Genomic DNA, 8,615 nt, shown 5'->3' with positions numbered 1-8,615 from the left:
AAGTAACTTACCCAGGCGAAAAGCAAATGTACTGGCAAAGTTCAAGCAATAACAATTTAAAATAGAAAATGATAACAAAAATCAAGCACAAAAAATAGCATTTAGAAATTTAATTTGAAAAAAGTGATAAAAATAGTCATAAGGATAATCTATGCCAGACAAAATAAGCAGTTGACAATAAAAATATTTTTCATTTCGTTAGAGGATCAATAGATATGCATTGTTTTGTGTGTAGATGTTCCCAATGATCTGAAGGAAAGATGGTTTTCGTCTACGCGTTTCAACACCTAAGTGTCTTCCTCAGGACGCTACCATCTTGTAGCTAAAAGTAGATAAAACATTTTTAAAAAAAGAGCCATTTAGTATTTGTGCTAACAATGTACATTTGATTAATACATTGACTCAAGTTTTGGCTTGAACTAAAGTGCCAGAGAAATGATGATATCATATAAGGTACCGCTTTTGATAGTACATTACACATGACTAATATAATACAGAAATATACATAGATGTCTTCAGATCGAAACTGGCCATTTCATATATTTGTGCGCACCATTGCTCATTATTGTTAAAAATACAAAAAGGAAAATACAGTACTTTAGGGAAGATGGTGGACCAGAGAAAGTAGAAAGCTGGTTATATACAGAGATATTGAGTTCTCACCTTGTTCAACACAAAATACATTTTTGTTTTGTTTTTATTATGTGGGGGAATGTCCCTTATTATGCTTATTACAGGGTGTACGTGCATCTGTATTTCATATTGGGTGGGGGTAGTTACATTTTAGGGATCAGTTATGTCATATGGGTGACTATTTTAGGTCAATATTAAAACTTCTTTTCACAAATCTAGTACATCTAGTACATATATATTTTTAAAAGTTAATATTTTATTTGCCTCGTGGAAATTAAGCTATCTAATGGAAACACCAGAGAGGACTGCATTTTTGGAGATAGATACAAACATGGTTCACTAGGTTGTACATAGCGCAAGGAAGTGGAAATAAAGAGATCCTTACCATATGTGGTTGGTATTGGGCATTGATGAAAATATCCGTGTAGTGATCAGTCCGATCAAAGTCTTTGCGTCATCTAAATTTATCCATAACAAAGAGTGAATAAAGATGTTGGATTAGGTAGTGATCTAGATTAATGGTAGAAAACGCAATTTTACCAAAGCGGATAATCAGATGTTTAACACATCCTGGGCTAGAGGTTTAATATCAGGGCTTAATTTTGGGTGTGTGTTGTCCAATTGTTAAATAAGTAGTTATCTCGGGGTCGCTGTTTAGAAAGAGATATATCTAAGAGTTGCTGGGTATCGAAATGTCGATCAGGCAATCTGCATAAAATTATGCAAGAGATATGGTCTTTATTTACCTGGCAAAGTTGTGTATAGTGGCTCCTATATTTGGAATTTATTCCTTAGGACTTTAAAAATTTCCGGTGGGCTGCTGAACAGTGCCTGATGTGTGAAGGAGGTAGAGAAAACAAACAGCCAATTATTTTATACACAGAGCACCTAATGACTTATCTGCACTTGTTTTATTGATCGCATATATAGAGGTGGTCTGTATTTATTACCTGCCAGAAGCTCAATGTAGTATTTGTTCCAAAGAAATACTGCCACTATGGCTTTGTAGAGGTTAGCAAGTTTATAACGGTGTGCGAGGACGATGATCCCGTGTGGTGGTTAAAATAGGAGCTTGATAGCTAGACAGCAACTACAGGCAAAGAGAAAGCAGCCAGCGTTTAATCTGGTCAAGGCTCTGCCTCGTATTACGCTACATTGTGCATGCCTGCGCATTTTCAGGGATTCTAAATCGGTTACCTGGTAAACTGCTCAGGATTCGGGTATGTGCAGCTGCGTGGTGACTGAGATGGCAAGCTGGGATAGTTGTTAGGTTGCGGGCCGGATATGTAAAAGACGGAGCTGGAAAGGGCAGAAGAAAAGCACAGCACAATGTTTTAAACAAGCATTTACAATGCAATGGTCTCGGCATCATTAAAGGTAGAGCTTTTGGCATTGCTCATGACATTTCTTTTTTTTTTTTTTTTAAATCATAAATAAATGGCATTGTCATTTACATTGCCAATAGCTTAATCGTTAAATTAATGGCATTGTTGCTCACATATGCTGGTATTGTTTTTACGTAGATCTCGTGCAGTAAAGGCAAACCAAGGACAGGTGGGTCGGTTAACTGTAATTCGAAGAATATTCCATATGCCATTCCAATACAAAAATTGTCATCTCTGCTACTCCATATTTTGCTTTAAATGGGCTGCTTACTACTTATATTTATAAAGCAGATACACGTGAAGGCATCAGGGTCCCGTTAATTTAGAGCTGCATTTAATAAAATTTGGCAGTGTTCCAGGCGTGCCTCTGGGGCAATACATGGTACGAATGCGCAATACAGATATTTGGTGTGTGCCCGCTCTGTGCACAAAGCAAGTCCGACACTTTACCACTGTAAACGGCCTTGCAGTGTCTCGAGGGCTCCAGTGGCATACATCCACAATAGATGAGAAATCCGTGCCCGAACGTGTTGTGAAGGACCACGGAGCAACTAAGCATCAAAAGGCAATGAGAAATCATCACGTTTGACGACTGACGAGAACATGTTTAAGATTCTACTTGGCTGGAAATCTGCAGCTGATAAAAATGATGTCATGTTTGTGACTCACATCCATAATACGCCGATATGACGTCATGGGTGTAAATTGCAGGTTGCCAACCCACTGATGCTTGTGAAATAACACCGACCAATCAGGTGATAACAAGAATGTTGGCAACATATAAAGCCCAATGCTACCGGTTGAAAGAACTACGTTCCAACACGAACAGGGCTTAGGCTGGCGATGCGAAAACACAGCACCTGGTCGCCTTCTCTGTCGTGAGCAGAACCCGACCCTGTTGCTGTCCACAGCCTCGCTCCCTGCCTGCTTCTTGGGTTCAGGGTAGGTGAGTCCCTGAAACGCTTGGTTCCCAGCAGTAAGACACCCTGTCAGAGGTAAACACCTGCAGCAGTCATCCATCTTGGATCTTCGCCCTAATGTTCCACTCAAACATTCCTATGCGGTGTCATATTTATAGTTAAGATGAATACAGGTAAACATACCCGCATACCCTAAGGGCCCCCCTACAACTTTAACGTCTGTGTGCTCCACAGAAAACAGTGACCACTGCGTATGCCATGGCCACGTGAAACAAAACTCTATAAATAAACAGGACACAGTGGAATAACGCTGTGCTTGCCATTAGCCACATCTAGGACAGCTAGCTGCATCAAGCATATGTCCCTCCTATGCATCCTATAGCACTACGGTGCATTCACAGCTGTGGCATAACAATCCAATCCTTACAATGCACGACCTGCAGCAGTTTAACTCTCTCCTCTCTGCCTGTGGCAAACTCCCCTTTCCCTCGACCACAGTTGCAGAAAACTCACTCATAACCGTAACTCATCACAGGCACACCGTGCTAACGCTCTCCCGACTCCCATTCAGTGCAACCAGTACCCCACAGCCATCACCGCGGCGAGTGCCTCCCTAGTGCTGACTCCATCGACTTTGGTAAGCATTGCAGGTTTCACACTAGCATCCATCTCCCTTCCCCATGCATCTGAAAGAGACGCTAAAGTGATACCCCCACCCCCACGCGGTGTAACCTAATGCACACACCGCAGCTATGTAATCTGCCACCCATCCCTGTTTGTGACACCCTGACAGCAGACACCCTGCACAACAGCCAGATGTCCCTAGCTTGTTGTCATGAGATTAACTGGTAAATTCACCACTGCAGCTACATTTTATATTAGGCTATAGGAGTTAATGTTTCCAGTAATTTTCGCAAAAGTTAGCCTGCTCCCTCGGGAAGAGAGGCGGGTCGGATTTCACAAGTTCACCAAGGTAATTCATGATTGGACATGTGCAGGCTTTCTGTGAAACCGATGACAAAGTTCAAACTCTGCACCGGGTGAAAAGTAGAAAACCTAACTGCGTGGGGAGGAGGGGCCTGAGTACCGACTCTTCCCGGTGAAATAGAAAAAAACAAATGTTCACGGCGTGATTATAAGGCAACCTTGTTTGTGTGTTCATGCTCCCCGCATTACAAGTAGTGCCCAGAAGCCGCACGTACACATTTGTGAAAATTGCGTGAGTAAATGGTGAGTCACTGAATACTCGTCCAATCGGTCTGAACCCCTCGAAAGCCGCATCTCTGGTATCTTCACCTAATATCCCTGATGAAAGTTTCTGGCTGAAGAGTGGGACACTGAACACCAGCCATTAAAAGCGCCCCGCTCCCTTACTCACTACAGTGAGCTGGAGAGGGAGGGGCAGACCTCGTGCCACATGATTGTCAACATATGGGCCAACCAATGCCGGGTGCAAGCGTTTTCTGTTTTCACAAGTGCAGAGGCCACAGCTGGACGCGCTAAGGAGATGTGTGCCCACCGATGCGTTTCGCCCAAAACGGCCCCTGCACAAGGCGCTGATGGCAACGAATGCCGATCATTACAACTGCCAGCGTGGTGGCAGTTCATGCGACTGTGCTAAAGGGTCCGGGCATGCCGCGCCGTCCACAGCAGCCCCCCAACAATCAGAGTGAAGCACCCGAGTCAGAGCCCTAGTGTGCATCCTGCTAGCGGGAGGGCTGGATGACGCCCCCTCCTGCCAGCATCTTCCAGGCACACACAGCAAGAGGGGGGGGGGGTTCTATGAACACACAGACCCGCATCTACTGTCGGAAAGGAACCCTAGGGTTTCACGTGGGGGTTCCTTTCCACGCAAGTCTGAATGCAGCTCATCGTGTGCTCTCCAGGGAACACAGACCAGCTCTACTCTGGATGAAGTTTTGCTTCATCCCTCGCAGCTGGGGTGCTGGAACACCCTCTACAACGGCACGGAACTGATCAGCTAGGTTTACCACCGTCCGAAACCATGATTTCAGCGTCTACACTGTAATAAAAATGCTTCCAGCTCCCCGATCTCCACTCTGTCCTGATCAGATACCTAAGTTCAAAATATATTTCTGAGGGTAAAAATATGACCTTAAAATGTACATTATTTAAAAAGTAACAAGGGCTATATTTTGGCACTGTAAGTAATTCGACTTGAAGCTTACTTAATGAGGATATGGGTCACTGATTTCAGGCCGTCGCTCGTGTAGGGCAGTCCCCCAAATAACTGCTTTCCACCAAGGGCTTGTAAAATGCATCGGTGACATGTTGGTGCAGGCAGTCGGGCATGGAGCTGGACTGCGTCTGTTAGAGGGCATCATGGTGGCGCACATCGGATCCGGGGGTGAAGCGTGACTCCTAGGGCTGGAGCACACAGGCGAGCCTGGGGATGGAGTGTGACTCCTAGGGCTGGAGCACGGCCGACAGGGAGCCACGAACAGCGGGAGGGGGCGGGAGGGGGGACAGCGGGAGCGGTTTCGTATCGCCAGAACAGCGAGAGGGGGGACAGCGGGAGCCACAACAGGGAGGGGGCGGGAGGGGGGACAGCGGGACGGGAGAGACTCGCGGGGGGGGGGATGGGAAAAACTCGCGCGTTGGGGGACGGGAGAGCCTCGGGGGACGGGAGAGCCTCGGGGGACGAGGCGCGGGGGACGGGAGAGCCTCGGGGGACGGGAGAGCCTCGACGGGAGAGCCTCGGGGGACGGGAGAGCCTCGGGGGACGGGAGAGCCTCGGGGGACGAGGCGCGGGGGACGGGAGAGCCTCGGGGGACGGGAGAGCCTCGACGGGAGAGCCTCGGGGGACGGGTGAGCCTCGGGGGACGGGAGAGCCTCGGGGACGGGAAAAATAAACGGCAAAAACAAAACATGGAAAGAAAAATAAAACGGCAAAAACAAAACGGCGGCCACAACGGGGAACGAGGACAGCGGGAGCATGCGACCTACCTCATGTACAACAAACAGCTTAATGGCGCCCGGCGCTCCTGACATTTTTCGGAATTGAGGGCGTGGTTTTGATGTTTTGAGTGACGGACAACGTCACTGTCTAAAGAACATCAAAAATTACGCCCCCAAATCCGAAAAGGACGGAGCTTGTTTGGAGTGACGCATCTCTCCTCCAATGGCTGGCCTCCGTTTAGGAAGCCAGCCAATGAAGGAGAGATGGGGCACGGAGGCGGGACCTTCGGCGCTACTCAGACTCATTAAATCTCCGGCCTAAGACTGCGCAAGCGCAGCCTTTTAGGCCTTCGACCTAAAAAAAGGGGCTTTAAAGAATGTAGCACAGCTTTTTATTAGTTTGTACGCCCGCCTCACTCAAGAGCGCGATAATTACCTGATAAAGCAACTTGGTGCTAGTTTAGGCGGCAGGCTCAGACAAAATGCAGATGTATAGGCTTGATGAGATGAGCGGATGCTAGAATGAGCAGAGAGAAAGCATAGCGCGATGATTAGCGAGAGGCTTTAAGGAAGATGACACGGCTTTATCAGCTGGAGGGGCACGCCTGGAGAAATGCTCGGTAAATACCTGATGGAGCAGCTCGGTGTACGGAAACCCGCTTCTGCGTGGCGTGTGCTGCCTCGAAATGACAAATGGATTTGAAATGAGCGCCATAATGCGCTTATATATCGCTTGATTTGATAGGCGGGCTGAATGGGGGAGGACTTCTTAAAGAAGTATGCCATCAGAAATGTTAGGGAATGTCTCAACAGTGCGGATTCATGGTAGTTGTCCTAGGGGTATATCTAAAGTTTACACGTGTATTCATTTGGGCTCATGATGTATCAGAATCGTTTTATGCGGGAGATACAACTCTGAAGGTTGCTCATTCGCTCCTTACCGATTCGATGGCAACTCAGTTCAGAACATCGGAATAAGGGTCAGGGAAGCCTGCTGTATGCAAAGAGAAAATGCAGAGGGTTTGTGCCCACATAAACACACATCCCCCCTCCCCAATGATCAAGGGTTGGCAACAGGGCCGGTGGCCACTTCAGTAAATAGGATTCTGTGCATCCTTTTTAAACACTCGTTCTTTAGTCAAACATAAGTATGAGCTGGAAATATTATTGAATGCATTTGTCCTGATATGGTCTTCTTAACGGAGACCTGGACGGATATAACCTAAATCCCTGATTGGACTGTCGCCTTACCTTCGGGCTATGCTTTTTTTAACCAAGACAGGTCAGGTAGTAGAGGAGGCGTCATCGCCATTATATATAAGGATGGCCTGAAGGTGCAGACGGAAGTAGTTGCTGATCTCCAAGCGGAAGCAATGCAATTCTGTGTTAGGCTTAAGGATGACACTGTATTTCATGGCCTACTGGTCTACTGGCCGCCGGGCACCAGAGCTACTTTTTCAACAGCCCTTATGTCCTATATGGAATCTTGTATTAACTATGAATTTTTTACAACCTTACGTGATTTCAATTATCATCTGGAGTTGGTTACTAATTCGGACACGGGTAAACTGCTAGATCTAATGGAAGCGCATGGACTGCATCAACTAGTGTCTGAACCCATGCACTTAGGAGGCCATATTTTAGATGGGCTTTTCTCTAACCACCCAGATATTTCACTTGGTGGTATAGAGGCACTCCCGTGGACAGACCATAAAGCAGTATTCTTTGAGGTTAGGGCCAGGGAACCAGAAAGGTGTTCCTCTCATAAAGCAACTAAGGTGATGTTTTGTCGCTGGAGTAAGGTGACCAGTAGCAGCCTAGGGGATGCCCTTGACCATTTCCCTCCAATTTTATACAATGACAATGAAGTGGCTGCTGCTCAGGTCAATGAATGGATTCAAAGAGCAGTAAACCGTGTCGCCCCTGAGCAGACCGCCATAGTAAACAGGTGCCCTTCCGGGAGGCCGTGGTATGGCCCTGAACTTAAAAGACTAAGGGCCCGATGTAGGTCACCAAATACCGGTCGGTAACGGCCGAATTTGGCCGTTACCAACCAGTATTTGGTGATTGAGATGTAGGGGGCTATATTTTACAGAATCAGTACATTTACCGATTAGGTAAATTTACTGATTCTGTAAAATACCAAATCGGTAATTTTACTGATTCGGAAAATTCCTGATGTAGGTAGCACTGTTTCCAGTGCTATAGGCCTTTCAGATTCGGTATTTTACCACCCATTCCAATTGGGTGGTAAAATACCGAATCCAGGTGTGCATGCACATGTGTGCATGCACACCTATGCCATGTGACAGGCACACATGCCTGTATTTGGGGTGCTAGAGGGTGTCAAAGTGACACCCCCTGCACCCTTGCTGGAATCGGTATTTACCGATTCGGTAAATACCGATTCGGTAATGCACATTGATTCCTATGGGCTTCAATGCCCATAGGAATCAATAGGCATTACCGAATCTGTATTTACAGAATCGGTAAATACTGAATCTTAACAATTCGGTATTTACCGATTCAGTATTACCTACATCCCCCCCTCTATTTTACCACTTCTTAAATACCGATTCGGTATCATTCGGTATTTAAGAAGTGGTAACATAAAATTATCTACATCGGGCCCTTAAAGTTGAATGCAGAAGGTTTGAGAGCCTTTGGAGGGTAGAGTACAGTAAGATCAGTAAAGATGCTTACAATCAGGCTGCTAAAAGGGTGCATTTCACTTCGAAAGTCCAGGAAACCGGAAACT

Source organism: Lissotriton vulgaris, unplaced genomic scaffold, assembly GCF_964263255.1.
Source record: "Lissotriton vulgaris unplaced genomic scaffold, aLisVul1.2 SCAFFOLD_837, whole genome shotgun sequence".
In the NCBI taxonomy this organism is placed as follows: domain Eukaryota; kingdom Metazoa; phylum Chordata; class Amphibia; order Caudata; family Salamandridae; genus Lissotriton; species Lissotriton vulgaris.
The sequence above is the reverse complement of the archived record's forward strand: the minus strand, read 5'-3'. Positions refer to the sequence as shown.